Genomic DNA, 19,872 nt, shown 5'->3' with positions numbered 1-19,872 from the left:
TTAAAACAGGACATAACTAGATAAACCAGGGGTCGGCAACCCGCGGCTCCGGAGCCGCATGCGGCTCTTTGACCACTCTGATGCGGCTCAGCTACATACCTGCCGACCCTCCCGATTTTCCCGGGAGACTTACGGATCTCAGTGCAGGCATGTGATTTGACCACAATGAAAAAGACTGAAAAAATTTCCGGGGGTCTGGGGGACGAAGGCCCCCAGCCAGGTCCAGCCAGGTCCCCCCACCAGTGCCCTGGTGGGCTGGTGGGGGGACAAGGGGGGCAACGCCCCCCGAAGCTCCTGGTTTTTCACCAATTTAACATGCTAAAATTAACAAAGACAGCACCATTTGAAGAAAATATTTTAGTGTTTAAAGACATGAAAACATCATTAATAGAACATACATAACCCAATTATCCTAATGAATCACTGTATATGGTTCAGTCCCAACAGTATTTAGTCACTAATATTTACATCTTGTGTTCATTTCACATCCACAGGTGTCACATTGATCAGTGTTATTATCTACAGTTTATTTACAGTATTACCACATTACTTCAGTTCACTTCACACATTAGCTTTCTCGGAGAGCCCAGCCCTAACATGAGCTTTCCTTGCAAATGTATTTAACAAAATACCAAATGTAAACATTTCATTCTTTTCGCCAAAATAGGATATAAACTTATGAAAATAATTAAACGTGTTTAGTATTGTTTACTCATATTTGAATATAGGAAATAATAATAATGTGAGGACATTGACATATTGCATGAAACAAGTGTGAAAATGTTTACCTTCAAGATTGTTACACCACTGACAATAGTTTCAAGAGACTACATAAGAACTTAATATTACAAAATATTATTATATGCAAATTTATTTCAAATAAATTGTTAACTGGATTCAATAATGCGACTCTTTGAATTTCTGTAATTTCATAATATATTTTCACGTGGCTTTTTATTTTTAGAAAAACCCATTTATATTTCGCAAAGCAATAATTGGTTAATATTCAAAACAAACATGCGTATTTCGCAAGCAAATATTTTTTAGCTTACCTCATTATTAACAACTCTGTCTGCAACTGAAATGGGTTGTTTGGGTGGATCTTTCCTCTCGATGTAAACAAAGGATGAAGTCCGTAAGGTTTGCTCACTTTCGGTTGACATCCAAAAGTACCAGCTAGTGAAAAGTTTGTTTTCCTTGCTTCAAGTTGTTTCATATGTTTTTGGCGTTTCGCATTTACTTCCAAAGCCTTGAAACCTCGTGATCCATAGTCAATATTATCATGACACCACGTGCACAAAACCTTTCCGGGACGATCGATTTTCCGAATAAAATCACCGAACAAAGTCGTAACTTCCTTCTTCCCAACAGTATCAGTGATTTCCCTTTCCATCTAGTCCCATCCAAACTTATTTTTGACATGTTTATCAATTTATTTTACTCGTAAAGCGTCCTTTCTCTCGAGAACCGACATCGTTTACATATGGAAAATGGCGGTATGATGACGTAATGTCATCATTCATAACAGATGTCCTGATTGGTCACAAGGAACATATCGACCAATCAACTACGGCGTAATATAAACTACGTCTCGAATCTTGATTTATGGTCGAAAAAAATAAATAAAAACGGGAGATAATTTTTTTTCCCCCGAGATTAAAAAAGACGGAATTCCGACTTTAGACGGAAAAATCACATGCCTTTCAGTGCCCCTCCTAGAAATCTCCCGGGGCAAATATTCTCCAAGTTTCACCCTAACAACTAAATTAAAGGCGTGCTCCAATAGCACTGCATTTATTGTCCTCTATAGCCAGCACAAACAGCGTGCCAGCCCGGCCACATGTTGTACGAAGCTTTTACTTGCACACGTAGGAGACAGCAAGGCATACTTGGTCAACAGCCACACAGCTTACACTGACGGTGACCGTATAAAACAACTTTAACACTGTTACGTTACAAATATGCGCCACACTGTGAACCCACACCAAAAAAAGAATGACAAACACATTTCTGGAGAACCTCCACACGTAACACAAGATAAACACAACACAACAAATACCCAGAATCCCATGCAGCCCTAGCTACCACCAACCCCCCCCCCTCCACATCAACCCCCCCCCCCTCCCCCCCTCCGTGGTGAGTTATAATTTTTTCCTAAACAATTATCCTTCCTCAAAGTTTTTAAATGATTTTTGTTTATATTTATTAGAATAAGATTTAGTGTAGTAAGTTTGATAGTCCTTATTTTCTTCCTCCTGTTGGAGCACCTTTTTTATAGCAGATACGTTGCTAGTTATAATTTGTCTTGTTTTTGTCATTTCCTCCGTTGGAGTGATTTTCCTTTTTTTCCATTTTTGGAAACGTTTATTGCTATCTGTTTTAGTACCTCATAGTGATCGAATATTTTCTGCTCTGGAGGTTAAGAGTTTTTTCAAAATAAAAGCTTTATTCAGAACCTCCCATCTCTGCATCTGAGTCCCTTCATTCGCCCAAGCCTGACAGTACAATCTGGCCAGTATGGACTCAGCAGAGAAAGGACAAATTTCCGCCGCCATCCAGGATCAGGCAACCCGCCTCTCACGTCAAGAGGATTTCCAGACGGCGATGGCCGAGCACATGGCCCGCCTAACTACCCAGCTGCAGGAGATGGCCCAGCGACTTCCTCAAACCGCCGCATCGGCACCCGTACCTGCCCACCTACCGCCTACGTCATTCGCCTGGGCCGGAAGTAAACTGGCACCTCCAGCATCCTATTCAGGTGAAACCGGACAAAGCAAAGCATTCATGACAGACTGTTCAATCCATTTTGAATTTAATCCTCACGCCTTCCCCACTGAACGAGCAAAGATCGCTTTTATGATCTCCCACTTGAAGGGTAGAGCCAAGGCTTGGGCTTCCGCCGAATGGGACCGAGGTTCAGCCATCTGCAACTCACTCACAGATTTCCAGACGGCACTTCGAATGACATTTGATCCTGTCACCAATAACCGAGAGAAGGCACAGGAGTTGAGCAGACTGAGGCAAGGTCGATACTCGGTTTGTGACTATGCCATCCGATTCCGCACGCTAGCGGCAGAGAGTGGGTGGAACTCCGCTGCTCTTTATGACACTTTTTTGAAAGGATTGGCCGTACCTATTCAAGATCTACTTGTTCCACTAGACTTACCTGCTGGGTTGGACGAGCTCATTCGTACCGACAACCGACTTACGCAGCTCAGACGACATCGGGGCGTACGAACCACCACTACGGGAGGAGCGGCATATTATCAGAAGTATCACGGACCGGATCTTTACACCGCTTCATCTGAGTCAAGTCACCCCAACCCCCAGGCGGAAGGTGAGGATCCAATGCAGCTGGGGAGAGTGCGGCTGACACAGGAGGAACGCCAGAGACGACAGCTGGAAGGAAGGTGTTTCTACTGCGGAGAGCCGGGCCACCTCGTCGCCACCTGTCCTAAAAAACGACCCATCGGAGTGAGTCAACAGATTGCTACTACTCCCATTAAGCGTACCCTCACCAGGATCCAGGTAAAACATCACACAGTCACAAACATTGGGGCGCTTATTGACTCAGGGGCAGACGAGAGTTTGATGGACTGGTCTTTACCTGCAAAATTAGGGATCAAATCCGAACCATTAGCTCGACCCATTAGAGCGAAAGCTCTTGATGGGAAGGAATTGTTTGTTATTTCTCACACCACAGAACCCATCCGCATATACATAGAGAACCATGAGGAAAATATTTGCTTGTATCTATTCAAAGCCGCCTCACACACATTGATTTTGGGACGACCATTGCTGATTCAACATAACCCCCAGATAGACTGGAGGACAGGAGAAATTAAAGCATGGGGGAAGGACTGTAATAATGACTGTTTTATCGGCGCTACACAAAAGAAAAGTGTAGCGCAACTCAACCTGTTTTCTGCAAACCCCACCACAGAATCTGAGTACCCGGACCTGAACTCTGTACCCTCATGCTACCACCAGCTACGAGAAGTCTTCAGTAAAACCAAAGCCATGTCTCTTCCTCCGCACCGTCCATACGACTGCGCCATTGACTTGATCTCAGGGTCCACCATACCCAAAGGTCGCCTGTATTCTGTTTCCGGTCCAGAGAGGGCGGCCATGAAGGAATACCTCACAGCCTCATTAAAAGCGGGGCTGATCCGCCCCTCTTCATCACCAGCGGGTGCCGGATTCTTCTTTGTGGGCAAAAAGGATGGATCCTTGAGACCATGCATCGATTACAGTCCACTCAACGACATCACTATAAAGAACCGGTACCCCCTTCCTCTCATGACTTCAGTATTCGACCAACTTCAACAATCTAAGGTATTTACAAAACTCGATCTTCGTAATGCCTATCACTTGATCCGTATAAGGGAAGAATATGAGTGAAAGACTGGTTTTAATACTCCCAGTGGACACTATGAATACCTTGTTATGCCATTTGGACTCACCAACGCACCCGCTGTTTTTCAAACTATGATTAATGATGTGCTCAGAGACTTCCTTGATCAATTTGTGTATGTATACCTGGATGATATTTTAATTTATTCACCAGACATTGATACCCACCAAGTGCACGTGACTGGAGTCCTTAAAAGACTATTGGAAAACCAGTTATATGTCAAAGCAGAAAAATGTGAATTTCATGTTAACACTATTTCCTTCTTGGGTTTTATAGTAGCTCCAGGAAAGGTCCAGATGGACCCGGCTAAGATAAGTGCAGTTACCGACTGGCCCACTCCCGATAGTCGCAAAAGGGTTCAGCAATTCCTAGGATTTGCTCATTTCTATAGGCGGTTTATAAGAGGTTTTAGCGCTATAGCGGCCCCTCTCCATGCCCTCACTTCCACTCAGGTACAATTACGATGGACTCCAGAAGCTGAGAGTGCATTCCAGAACCTCAAGCAGCGTTTTACGTCGGCCCCGATTCTCACCATGCCAGACCCACAACGCCAGTTTGTGGTACAGGTGGATGCCTCCAACGAAGGAGTCAGAGCCGTCCTATCCCAACGAGCTGAGAAGGATGGCAAGATGCATCCCTGTGCCTTCCTATCCAAACGGCTATCCAAAGCTGAGAGGAACTATGATGTCGGAAACCGTGAGTTGTTGGCAGTCAAACTTGCCCTTGAAGAATGGAGACACTGGCTTGAGGGGGCCGATCTTCCGTTCATTGTCTGGACAGACCATAAAAATCTAGAATACATAAAGAAAGCAAAAAGACTCAACTCTCGCCAGGCCAGGTGGGCACTCTTTTTTAACCACTTCTCTTTCTCTCTATCTTACAGGCCAGACATCCTGTCTAGACGCTTCGACCCCGAGCTTGTTGCCAAGGAACCAGATACTATCCTTCCACTGTCCCGTGTGGTTGGAGTGGTTACCTGGCAAATAGAAGATGAGGTGAGGCAGGCAAATGGTGGAACCCCGCCACCTAGTGGGTGCCCAGGTAATCGCTTGTTTGTTCCGACTGGGTTGCGCTCACAGGTGATCCATTGGGCTCACACCTCCCTGCTTTCATGCCACCCGGGAGTTCGGAGAAAGATGTTCGCCATCTCCCGGCGATTTTGGTGGCTATCCATGGAGCCGGAGGTTCGGGAGTACGTGGAGGCATGTTCGGTCTGCGCGCGGAACAAGACATCATCCGGGTCTCGTATGGGTCTATTGCAGCCCCTGCCTATTCCCTCCAGACCGTGGTCCGACATCTCCATGGACTTCGTCGCGGGGCTCCCGGTCTCTCAAGGTCACACCTCCATCCTAACAGTGGTTGACCGGTTCACCAAAATGGTGATGTTCATTGCTTTGCCTAAGTTGCCCTCCGCCAAGGAGACGGCAGAAATCATGATGGACAATGTGTTCAAGATTCACGGCTTCCCGAAAGACATTGTTTCTGACCGGGGGCCCCAGTTTGTATCACGGTTTTGGAGGGATTTCTGCAGACTCATAGGAGCTAAGGCCAGCCTGACCTCAGGCTATCACCCGGAGGCCAACGGCCAGACCGAACGCCTCAACCAGATACTGGAAACCAACCTCCGGTGCTTGGTGTCCCAGAATCCCTCTACATGGAGCAAACACCTGGTCTGGGTTGAGTATGCGCACAATTCATTACACAGGGTTCTCTCCGTTCAAAAGTGCTTATGGTTTCCAACCTCCAGTCTTTCCAGACAATGAGCCGGAAGTATCGGTCCCCTCGGCACATGCCCTGGTCCGACGTTGCCGACGCATCTGGGCAGCAGCTCGTCTGGTGCTGATCCGACAGAGAGACCGGATGAAGAAGACTGCAGATCGCAAGAGGAGACCCGCTCCTGCATATCAGCCAGGGCATAGAGTTTGGCTCTCGACCAAAGATATGCGACTCAAAGTACCCTCCAAGAAGTTAGCACCCCGATTCATAGGTCCATACCCTATCACCAGAGTCATCGGACCCTCTGCTGTACGACTCCGTCTGCCCCGGTCCCTACGTGTATACCCAACCTTCCACGTCAGCCGAGTGAAACCCGTTAAAGTAAGCCCGTTGGTTCCAGCCATCACGTCCCCTCCGCCACCCGAGATGATTGAGGGCAGTCCTGTTTACAAAATAAAGAAGTTGTTAGCAGTTCGCAGCAGGGGCCGGGGCAGACAGTATCTGGTGGACTGGGAAGGGTATGGACCGGAGGAGAGACAGTGGGTGCCTTCTCAGCATATCGTGGACTCCACCCTCATTGAGGACTTCCATAGAGACCATCCCGGACAGTCTGGGCCGTCAGGTGTCGGCCCTAAAGGGAGGGGTACTGTCACACCGCGGTGAGGAGAGTCTTGTCTTGGTTTTTTCTGTCTTGTGATTTGCATGTTTTATTTTGAAAAGCAACTCCTCTTGTTTCAGATCACGGGCCCTTCCTCTTGTGTCACCAGTCTGACGTCATCCCTGACCCTTGATATTTTTTCACCTGTTTCCCATTACCCTCATGTTCCATATAAGCCCATCCCTCCCCTTGTTCTGTGCCAGATTGTCTCGAGCTTTCGTGCCTGTCTTGCGTCCACGTCCACGTTCATGTTCTTGCCTTGTCCCACGACTACGTCTGTTTATCCAGCAATATTCAAGCTGTGATTTTGAGTTAACCTTTTCCTCCCTCAGAGCGACTTTTGTTATTTAGTCTTTTTCAACCGCAGTGGTGAGTTATAATTTTTTCCTTAACGATTATCCTTCCTCAAAGTTTTTGAGTGACTTTTGTTTATATTTATTAGAATAAGATTTAGTGTAGTAAGTTTGATAGTCCTTATTATCTTCCTCCTGTTGGAGCACCTTTTGTTAAAGTTTTTTTATAGCAGATACGTTGCTATTTATCATTTGTCTTATTTTTGTCATTTCCTCCGTTGGAGTGATTTTCCTTTTTTTCCATTTTTGGAAACGTTTATTGCTATCTGTTTTAGTACCTCATAGTGATCGAATATTTTCTGCTCTGGAGGTTAAGAGTTTTTTCAAAATAAAAGCTTTATTCAGAACCTCCCATCTCTGCATCTGAGTCCCTTCATTCGCCCAAGCCTGACATACATATATATACATACACACACATATATATATACACACACATATATACATATACATACATATATATATATACGTATACATATATATACACATATACATACACATACATATATCTATCCATCCATCCATCCATTTTCTACCGCTTATTCCCTTCGGGTTGCAGGGGACGCTGGAGCCTATCTCAGCTACAATCGGGCGGAAGGCGGTGCACGCCCTGGACAAATCGCCACCTCATCGCAGGGCCAACACAGACAGACAGACAAACATACATATATATATATACAGTATACATACATACATATACATATTCATACATATATACACATACATATATATACATATATACACATACATATATACATACATACATACATATAACATACATATATAATACATACATACATATACATATATGTGCATACATACGTACATACATATATATACATACATACATATATGTATATACATATACATACATACATATATGTACATACATATATACATATACATACATATACATACATATATATACTCTGGGTCGCGGGGGTGCTGGAGCCTATCATATATACTGTAAATACATACATATATATTAATATACATACATACTGTATATACTGTACATATATATAAACACATACATATATACATATATATACATACACATATATACATATACACATATATATGTATATATACATACACTCACATATACATACACACAAATATATGTATATTTACATACACTCACATATACATACTTATATATATACATACATATATACATACACACACATACATACATATATACTGTATATACATACACACATTATACATACATACAGTATATGTATATATACATACACACAATGTGGGGCCTGGAGCTAACTACCAAACCGTGACTTAAAACCGAAGTACGTAGCAAACTATGATCATGGCGTATCGTTACACTCCTAAAAGCAAGCTGTTTTTTGTGTTTGTGTCTTTTTCAGTGGCTAGTAAACCAATACTGCTGTACAAGCTGTACACCGACTACTTTGGGGAAATTTGTATTTCAAGGGGTCAGCTTACGATTATTTCTACAATTAAAACACTTCCTTAGGGCCTACATAACATGTAATGGTGGTTTGTTGGTCAACATTTTGCTTGGATTATGTTTTACAGACCGTTTTCAGGCCGCTTTTCTGACCGTCTCTTTAGTTATAAAAGTCTTTTTGGAAATGCTATCTTTTGTCACTCCGGGGTTAAAACTAATCTGAGGGAGCCACAACAGGGAGGCAGAAGAGCCCCATGCGGCTCAAGAGTCGCGGGTTGCAGACCCTTGCTCTAAACAAATCATGCTAGTAAAAGCAGGTTTGTTGTTGCAGAACTCCATTATTTATTGTTGTTTTCGGAACCTTACTCACTGATAAGACCTTTGGGCTCAGTAGAAAATGGGCCGCGAGTGAATTAAGTACGCCGCCAGGCATCGGGATCAATACAGGTGCCGTAAGTCCAAGCTGCTCTACATATTGAATCAGTTGCCCATGTTGTTGGTGCAGTCATTCTTTTTCCTGTTACAGCAGCCATAAATTAGATGTGTGCATCTTTAACACTTTCTTCCTTTAGCCAGTGTTACTGAGGACACTCTTTACGTTTATAGCGATGCTTCTGAAGCGAGTAGACCCCGCCTTGCCTCTCCATTGTGTTGACCGCTGAGCGGCGAGACGAGCGGCACCCTTTTGAGGGCTGCGATTTAAAGGCCAAGCGAGAACGGCGGCACTTTACACATTTGGAGCAGGAGAAGGAAACATCAATCACAGGACATACATACAGTATGGGCTTGGGAATGCCAATGTGATATTCGTGGTTTGGAGACGTAAACGTTCCAACGCATACTAAAGTTCATAAAAAGCTGCACCAGCAATCACAGCTAATAAACCTAAACATTAGGGTGTCCTTATCCAAGATTGATATTGGATATCGGTCAGCATAAAAAGAAATATCGAATGATAGACTTGCATCCAAAATATCCGATACAAGCAGTCTTGCAAAACTGTACAGTCAGTTAACATCTCAATGTCCTTCAATAAGCACACAAGGTTGATCTTTTCTTGTATTTTAGTCAAGCCAGTGACAAAAAGTAAACATGACGGGGTACTATGAGCTAGCAGCCACAAAACAGCTAAGCACCCAATAGCACACAAGCAATACATCCGTGTTAAGTGTCCTTAATTAAAGAATATTACAGTCTAAAAACAGCACATTCGTCAATATAAACAAGTATCAAATAATTATAGTTGCATATTACTTACAAATACAAAGTTTCCAAGGCAGAAGCTTATTAAAAAGTGTCCAGTAACAAACGTGTCCGCCTCATTCAAATCACTTAGATTTAGACTTCCCTTATTGTCATTCAAATTTGAACTTTACAGTACAGATAAGAACAACATTTTGTTGCATTAGCTCATTGTAGTGCAGGACAAAAGAGCAATAAAGTGCAGAGGGTTTGCATTTACAAAAGAAGGTGCAGATATAAATAGATTTACTGTACAGATAAATATATTGCACTTTTGCAAACGCATCCACGTTTACAGATGTATGTTATATTGTCTTTATAGTCCAGCGAGTTCATCCATTTTTGGAGGGAATTGAGTGGATTATTATGATACGTTCAAGAGTCTTACTACTGCGTCTACTGTGTCATGCCCTTAATTTAGCGAATTACTACGACTGCTACGGTTGGGAATTTCTAAGATTTCTCCAGTTTCAATTCCATTTTCGATTCTGCTTAACGATTAGGTTTCTTAGCGGTTCTCTTAACAATTCTTATTTGGAAAAGAAGAGGAAAACAAAAGGTGGATTAGCCTAAATTTTACAAAGCCTACAGTGAGGTCACATACGTAGCATAGAAGAAAAAAACTGTACTGTTTAGGAAATAAGTGTGATAAAAAAAAATTGTTTCATAGAATTTAACAAAATCAATCATGTGGAAATTACACATGAATGCATTATTTAGTAACATGTGATATTAACCTATTACATGCAAAGTGAGATATCCATCCATCCATTTTCTACAGCTTGTCCCTTTCGCGGTAGCGGGGGGTGCAGGAGCCTTTTTCAGCTGCATTCGGCCGGAAGGCGGGGTACACCCTGGACAAGTCGCCACCTCATCGCAGGCAAAGTGAGATATGTCTAGCCTTTATTTGTTAGAATTTTGATGATTGGGGCTTACAGGTTATGAAAACGTTAAATTGAAAATCTCAGAAAACGTGGGGTTTCAAAAAGTGTAAGCCAAGATCATCAAAATAATAATAAAGGCTCAACATGGCTCACTTGGCATGTGATGAGTTAATATCACATATTAGTTTCACATTTGAATATTGACATAAATTGACATGTACACTATATTCTAATGTTTTGAGTTTCACCCGAATAATATAATGACTGAGTAAAAATGTTATTGGAGGACAACATGCAACTTTTCTCTGACTACAATTGAACATACAACTACCAAAAATTAGGAGTGTCACTGTAGCAAATATATGCAAGCTTTTGACCACAAACTTAGTCGCTGCTCGGTCACATTTGTCTAGAGTACTGCCTGCCTCAGAACCAGTCAGAATATGTCTCTCGTCATGCTCATCGAAATGAGAAGGCATTCATTTCAATTTAACAAAATATAGCGCTAACATGATAGATGAGTAGTACAAGTTGTATTCAGATGACGTGCTAGCGTTACTGCTGCTGGGATGAGATCGGAGTGGTTCAAAAACGTGACTTTCATTTATAGTTATTGCATGCTGTGTGTTCAAATGTTTCAGCATATTGCTGTATGTACTCCTCTTGATGAAATAGCAGCCTCATAATTATTACAAGTAGCACTATTGCAATCTTTTCTTGTAAAATGTTAGTGTTTGTGCCGACAGGTCACCGCCATTTTGCGATCTGACGTCATCCCCCCTGGAAGAACAATTAAGAGAATCGCTTGACAAAATGGCAAGCGATTCCAAGAAATTGATACACTGGGAACCAATTTGGAACAAGAACCAGTTTTCGATACCCATCCCTAACAACCTCTCGGTGTCACCAAAACACAAATTAACACTCTACTTCAAAAACATAAAACTGTTATAAGGTTTGCCGTTGTACTCCGTTTTTAACACTTTCTCACACTACAAAATAATATAAGTGTGTATTTTTATGCCATATGGTTAGGGTTTTTCTTTTGAAATAATCACCTGAGCAAACCATTTTCTAACATTCCACGCCATGAAATAATAAACATATGTATTGTGATACCTGCTGATATCGCTGCTAAACTACGCACAGAAAAGAGTATGATTGTGTCAGAAAAATTGTATGTAAATTATCAAAAAACTTTCCGTTCTCTGAGTTCCCAGTGAACAGACAAGAGGCTGTCTTTGTTGTACCAAGCCAAAGGCTTGGAAAATTACATTGTGTACGTTGGGAGGTGACGGGAGGAGTTATCTATTGTGATCCAAGACCTGCCCAAGCTCGATCCAGGACCAGTCCAAGCCCGAGGCATCTTTTTCTTTTGTGTTAATGGACCTAAAACAATGGCTGTTTACATACCCCCCAATCCTTTAGAAACAGCTGTTATGTAAACAGGGAATATCCAAATAAAAGAGGAGACGTAAACCTTTTTCCGTTAGAGCATGGGTGACACTGTAAGAGGTTACAGGTCGACAAATTGAGCAAAATTGAATTATGTCTTTGTTTATTTCCTTGCTTCTTGTCTTGTTTAATAGATGTCATCGATGTTTGAACCTGACAGATTGCCTTCAAAAATTAGCTAGAAAAGCCAAATTGGGACAATGTGTTCAATGAAAATGATGTTGATGAAGTATGTGGTAAATTATTAAACATGTTCATGATACCTTATGACAAACATTGTCCATAGAAACAACTCAGTAGAAAGCAGAGAAAGAACAAAACCACAGATGACAAAGGATTAAAAAATGCTTGCAATAAGAAGAATACATTATATAGAAAATGTATAACACAAAGAACAACAGAGGCAGAAAATAAGTATAAAAAGTATAAAAACATGGTAACATACTACGAACATGTAGAAAATAATATTACTGTCAAGTATTAGACAGAAATAAAAACAATACGAGAGCAACACGGGGCACCCTTAATAGCATTATTAAAAATGGCACTAAGAGGGATTACCCCCAATACTTCATGGACGGAAACATAAATAATGACAACATGAAGGAAGTAGTGGAAAGCATTAATAATTACTTTGTAAATACTGGGCCACATTTGGAGGAAATGATTCATCTGAGGACTACAATGACACCATTGATAGAAATCCCAGCTCAATGTTCCTCACAAAAGTGAGGAAATAATTTAAATCGTAAAAAATGCAAATCTAAGACTTCAGTCGATTGTAATGGAATTGATATGGAAACGATAAAAAAGGCTGTAGAAGAGATCTCAGGACCATTAATGTATATTAGTAACCTATCATTTCAAACAGGTAAATTCCCAATCAAAATGAAAATTGTACCAATTTATAAGACTGGAGACAAACACCAATTTACAAATTATAGACCTGTCTCTTTACTTCCACAATTTTCTAAAATAATTGAAAAACAGTTCAATAACAGATTGGAGAGTTTCATAAACAAATATAGAATACTCGCTGAGAACTAATATGGATACAGAGCTAGTATTTCAATTTTGATGGTTTTAATCAAAATAACAGAGGAAATTACCAAAGCAGTAGATGGAAAACAATGTGCAGCGGCAGTGTTGATGGATCCAACTAAAGCTTTTGACACAACTAATCACAATATTTTAATCAAAAACTAGAACGGTATGGCATCAGAGGTTTGGTCTTAAACTGGATTAAAAGCTACTTAACCAACAGGAAACAATATGTGAAGGTATGGGAACACACGTCTACTACGCTAAATATAATACCTGTGATTTATATAGCGCTTTTCAAAGTACCCAAAGTCGCTTTACATGTTAAAAACCCATCATTCATTCACACCTGGTGGTGGTAAGCTACTTCCGTAGCCACAGCTGCCCTGGGGTGGACTGACGGAAGCGTGGCTGCCAATTTGCGCCTACGGCCCCTCCGACCACCACCTATATAATAATAAATATATCCTGTGGTGTACCACAGGGATCAATACTAGGACCAAAATTGTTTAATCTTTATATAAATGACATTGCTAAAGTTACAAAAGACTTTAAGTTAATATTATACGCGGACGATACAACAGCGTTTTGCTCAGGAGAGAACACACAAAAGCTAATACAAATAATAACAGAAGAAATTAACAAATTAAAAATACGGTTTGACAGAAACAGACTATCCTTAAATTTCAGTAAAACTAAAATAATGCTGTTCAGTAACAATAGAAAAGAAAGGCAAACACAAATACAAATAGACATTAAAAAAAATTGAAAGGGTAAATTAAATTAAATTTCTAGGTATAATAATTGATGATAAAATGAACTAGAAATTTCATATAAGAAATATACAACATAAGGTGGCAAGAAGCACATCAATAATGAATAAAGCTAAATATGCATTGAACCAAAAATAATTTCATATTCTCTAATGCTCACTAGTGTTACCATATCTGAGTTATTGTGCAGAAATATGGTTGAAATAACTACAAAAGTACACTTCATTCATTAACCGTGTTACAAAAAAATCAGTTAAATACATAATGTTGGATATAGAGAACATTCAACCCCTTTATTTATTAAATGGAAAATAGTGAATCTGCAAACAGCTGAAATTATGCTCGAAGCAAACTATAATGTGCTACCCAAGAACATACAACAATTCTTCTCAACAAAAGAGAAGAAATTTAACTTAAGAGAAAAAAATTATTTTAAATATTTGTATGCACGTACAATACTTAAGACCTTTAGCATATCTGTATGTGGAATTAAATTATGGAATGGATTAAGCAAAGAAATCAAACAGTTGACTAATATGATCCACTTCAAAAAATTGTTCAAACTTTAAGTGTTTACAAAGTACAGAGAAGAGGAACCATGATAACTGTAGTGGAATTTCTGCCCTTTTCAATTTTGTACCATTTGACCATGTGTTGAGTTGAGCGTATGGTCGCCCTGACCTTGTACAAGATGTTTTGATTGTTTGTTATGGCTAAGGGATTCAAGGATGTTGCAGAACAAACAAGTCCAAAACAACTGGACCTTGACACACGAGGGAAACACATAAATAACCAGGTAGACCAAGTCTAAGATGATTCAGGCTCTTTCCTTTTTTCCCTGCTCGAGGGAGCTCTTTCTTTTTCTCCGGACAAAACTGTCTGTAATCATGGCAATTCAATCCAACCTTGTACCGTTTGAATATGAGTAAATAAAACTTTTGTACTAAATTCCCTTTTGTTCCTGTTTAAGATTTGGACATTTCTACCACATAACCATTCTGAATGTATTGATAATCTTATACAACTTACTCCACTAATTATTACGTATCTATTTATTTTCAATGTTATTACTTATGGAGTATATTGTGAATGAATTGAGAACAGGAAGCGAACAAAAGTGTTAACAACTGCTATGTAAAGGAAAAGGGGTAGGATTAAACAAGCTCTGCTTCTTCCTACTCCTTTTCGAACATGTTGAAAAGAGAAAGTGGAAATTGTGATGTATCACGTGGTAATTGTTTGCATGTTCGAAATAAACTCAAACTCAACAACTCAACTCAAACATACCCGTTTCATGCTGTTAGTCTTATCTGGTCTCATTAGCCAATCAGACTCTTCTGTGTCAGCCAATCAGCTCCTTGTGCCTGCTCTTCCCGCCCTACCACAACAAAGAAGCAAAATATTAGTTTAATATGTCAGGATTACAAGCTTTAATAATAATGACAGGATTACATTTTTTTTACTTTTATTTATCCAACAGTGGCGAAATTATGAGGGCATTATGTTTAGGAAACACGTGCTGCAAAAAAAGACCAAGATCACGGCTGAAGTGCATCGAAGAGAAAGAAGGAGATGAGGAATGAGACAAAATGTCATTAGTGAGGAGTATCAGCCTTTAATGCAATGCTAGGTATTTCCTTTCTGTGCTTCTTGCTGCACTCCCCAATGCTGCGCAGCCTGGCAAAGATGGCTTTTACTTATTTATGGTCATGCATTGTCTGTCTGCGTGGGCTTTAGTAATATGCATTGAAGCTGCACTGCTATAACACAAAGCCTGGTGCCTTCTCTTTTGCGAGGGATGAAAGCACCGGAGCCTGTTATGGTCACAGACTCAAAAGTTGCCTCTTTTGTGATACATTTTAAAAATATGACCCTTTTTATTTCAATTCAGGCACGGCCTCGGGGCAGGGCACCGCTGATGAGGCTGCGCGCTGTGAAGCAGAAGATTCCTAAAGTCAAAAGCATCTTTTTTTATCAAATGGCTGCTGGTTTTCTTAAAAGCTTTTAAAGTTTTAATGGTGCATCACGTGACTTATGCACGGCCCATTTGATCGCAATGCAGAAGAAAAACATATTTGGAATTAAAAATTGTTATACCTATCAGAAAATGTTTTATTCCATAGAGGTCAAATAGCAAACTTGACCGTGACATTTTAGTTTTGATTGGTAAAGGCAGACATTTTATTTACTAACTCATTTGTTTGTTTTGATTGATTGATTGATTGAGACTTTTATTAGTAGGTTGTACAGTGAAGTACATATTCCGTACAATTGACCACTAAATGGTAACACCCGAATAAGTTTTTCAACTGGTTTAAGTCGGGGTCCACTTAAATTGATTCATGATACAGATATATACTATCATATACAGTATACTATCATCATAATACAGTCATCACACAAGATAATCACATTGAATTATTTACATTATTTACAATCAGGGGTGTGGAGGGGGGGTAGGATATGGACAGCAAGTAGTGGACATAGACAGAGAGAAGAGAGAGAGAGAGAGAGAGAGAGAGAGAGAGAGAGAGAGAGAGAGAGAGAGAGAGAGAGAGAGAGAGAGAGAGAGAGAGATCAGAAGGCATAAGAAAAAGTATCTGCATTTGACTGTTTACATTTGATTATTAGCAATCCGGGGAAGGTGTTAGTTTAGGGTTGTAGCTGCCTGGAGGTGAACTTTTATTGCGGTTTTGAAGGAGGATAGAGATGCCCTTTCTTTTATACCTGTTGGGAGCGCATTCCACATTGATGTGGCATAGAAAGAGAATGAGTTAAGACCTTTGTTAGTTCGGAATCTGGGTTTAACGTGGTTAGTGGAGCTCCCCCTGGTGTTGTGGTTATGGTGGTCATTTACGTTAAGGAAGTAGTTTGACATGTACTTCGGTATCAGGGAGGTGTAGTGGATTTTATAGACTAGGCTCAGTGCAAGTTGTTTAACTCTGTCCTCCACCTTGAGCCAGCCCACTTTAGAGAAGTGGGTAGGAGTGAGGAGGGATCTGGGGTGGAGGTCTAGAAGTAACCTGACTAGCTTGTTCTGAGATGTTTGGAGTTTAGATTTGAGGGTTTTGGAGGTGCTAGGGTACCAGGAGGTGCATGCGTAATCAAAAAAGGGTTGAACGAGAGTTCCCGCCAGAATCCTCATGGTGCTTTTGTTGACCAGAGAGGAGATTCTGTAGAGAAATCTCGTTCGTTGGTTAACCTTTCTGATTACCTTGGTTGTCATTTTATCACAGGAAAGGTTAGCCTCTAGAATGGAACCTAGGTAGGTGACCTCATCTTTCCTGGTGATAACAATGTCACCCACTTTTATGGTGAAGTCATTGACTTTCTTAAGGTTGATGTGGGACCCAAACAGGATGGATTCTGTTTTACCCAAGTGTATGGATAGCTTGTTGTCAGCGAGCCAGGTGCAAGTTCTACAGAGTTCAGCACTGAGGATTTTCTCCACCTGTGACTTGTCTTTGCCGGATACCAGCAGGGCAGAGTCATCCGCAAACAAAAACAATTCACAGTCGCATGCCGATGACATGTCGTTTATGTATATTAGGAACAGTAAAGGTCCCAATATACTGCCTTGGGGGACTCCACAGCTCACCGAGAGGGGGGGGGGGGGCACGGTGCCGTTCACCTCTACCACCTGCTCCCTCCCCTCCAAGTAAGATTGCATCCAGCTCCATGAGGTTTTGTTAAATCCGATTGCTCTGAGCTTATCCAGCAGTATAGCGTGGTTAACGGTGTCAAAGGCCTTTTGAAGGTCCAGCCTGACCATGCCGCAGTATTTGCCCGCGTCCACCTCATGTTTGATGTGGTCGGTCAGATAGAGAAGGCATGTGTCAGTGGAGTGGTTAGTTCTGAAGCCGGATTGGAATTTGTACATGAGTTTATTAGTGGCAAGGTAACTATCGACCTGTTCATAAACTATTTTCTCCATTACTTTCGAAATGGAACTGAGAATAGAAACAGGTCGGTAGTTGCCAGGTTCCAATTTGCTTCCTTTTTTAAAGAGGGGAGTTACTCTTGCTATCTTAAAATCTTTTGGTACTTGGCCTTGTGTAATTGATAGGTTTATTATGTGCGTGATGATCGGGGCAATGATGGAGGCAGAGTCTCTGAGGAATCTGGAGGGAATATTATCAAGGCCGGTGGCCTTGTCAGGGTGGAGCGCGCTCAATTTTTTAAACACCTCATCAGCTGTGACCATTTCTAATTTGAAATCATCGTTGGATACTCCTAGCTTTCTGTAGAAGGCTTTAATGTGTTCTACACCAAAGCGACCAGAGTGGTGGGACAGCTTGTTGACAAGAGTTGCGGCTATGCTGGTGAAAAAGATGTTAAGTCTGCTAGCTACCTCCATTTTGTCTGTAATGAGGGAGTCACCATCCTTGATGCTGATGTTGGTGAGTCTTGTTTTAAGTTTCTGGCTGCAACCAGGAAGCTGGTTGTTGAGAATTTTCCAGAGCTCACGTGGCTTATTTGTGTTTTCCTCTATTTTGTCGTTAATGTAATTTTTTTTTAAGGATTTAGTCAGGTTGGTTGACTTATTTCTTAATTTATTGCATTGCTTTTTGAGAGTTGAAAGGAGTCATTTGAGGTTGATATTATTGGGTTGTTTATCTACATCTGTTTTACATTTTTGGTATTCAGAGTATTTTCTGTCTCTGTCTTTTATGGCAGCTAATAGGTCCGGATTCATCCATGGTTCCGAGCGAGTGTTTGCATAATTGGAAGAGTATTGTGTCTTTTTGTGCAACCAAACAAAAAATTATTTGCACCGAAAAAACTTGCTAAAATTACAAATATTTTCAAACAAGTTTTGGTTGCAAGAATTTTTTGGGGGTTGAAAATATTAACAAAAAAAAAAAACAATTGTAAGCCAAAAAAAGATTAAGGACCAAATGAAAAAATCTAACCAAAAAACTAATTGTAATAAAAAATATATTTAAAACCAAAACAAAAGTTTGTATCCAAAAGATTTATAAGCAAAAAACTAAAGAGATTTCAAACCAAGAAAATATTTGTAACCAAAAAAAGATTTACAACCAAAACAAGAATTGTGAAGTGAAGTGAATTATATTTACATAGCGCTTTTTCTCTAGTGACTCAAAGCGCTTTACATAGTGAAACCGAATATCTAAGTGACATTTAAACCAGTGTGGGTGGCACTGGGAGCAGGTGGGTAAAGTGTCTTGCCCAAAGTCACAACGACAGTGACTAGGATGGCGGAAGCGGGGATCGAACCTGGAACCCTCAAGTTGCTGGCACGGCCACTCTACCAACCGAGCGATACTGTAAAAACAGACGCAGAAAAAAAACATTTGTAACCAAAAAAGATTAACAAACAAAACACTTAGTATCCAAATGATTTAAAAGCGAAAATGTATTTGCAACCAAAAAATATTTACAACCTAAATAAAATGTAACCAAAAAGATTTAGATTTGTAACTAAAAAAGATTTTCAAACCAAAAACAATTTGTAATCATAAAAAAAGATTTGCAAACCAAAACTAATTTGTCATCAAAATAAGATTTACAACCTAACAATAACTTCTAATAAAAAAGATCTACAACCAAAAAAGAATTTCGAACCAAAAACAAGACCATAGAAATTTGTAACCAGAAAATTATTTATAACGAGAAAAATTTGTCATCAAAAAAGATATACAACCACTAAACTCGCCAAAAAAAGGATTTACAACCAAAAACGATTTGCAAAAAATGCCAAAATACCTTACAAGATACGCAGGTGGCTATAGAAGTAAACAAATCCAGAGACGCTTAGAATTAGCGGACTTGGCAACAGCACGTTGTCGCATTTGCACTGTGTACAGCACAACTGATGTGCATGAAGGGGCAATGTGATTGGACGACAGGCGGTTCATTACCGTAACTTCTTTCCTGAACGTATTG

General features: G+C 40.5%; 1 long non-coding RNA gene across 1 annotated transcript in view; it reads right to left on the bottom strand.

Moving 5' to 3' along the window:
* Nucleotides 1-15,075: 15,075 nt before the first annotated feature.
* Nucleotides 15,076-19,872, bottom strand: part of LOC133649659 (uncharacterized) — a 57,682-nt gene continuing 52,885 nt past the window's right edge. The window contains exon 4 of the long non-coding RNA XR_009826109.1: nt 15,076-15,340. This is a non-coding gene — a long non-coding RNA (uncharacterized LOC133649659). The remainder of the gene's footprint in view (nt 15,341-19,872) is intronic.

Source organism: Entelurus aequoreus, linkage group LG05 (assembly GCF_033978785.1).
Source record: "Entelurus aequoreus isolate RoL-2023_Sb linkage group LG05, RoL_Eaeq_v1.1, whole genome shotgun sequence".
In the NCBI taxonomy this organism is placed as follows: Eukaryota; Metazoa; Chordata; class Actinopteri; order Syngnathiformes; family Syngnathidae; genus Entelurus; species Entelurus aequoreus.
Note: the sequence above shows the minus strand (reverse complement) of the source record. Positions and strands in the feature narration are given on the sequence as shown.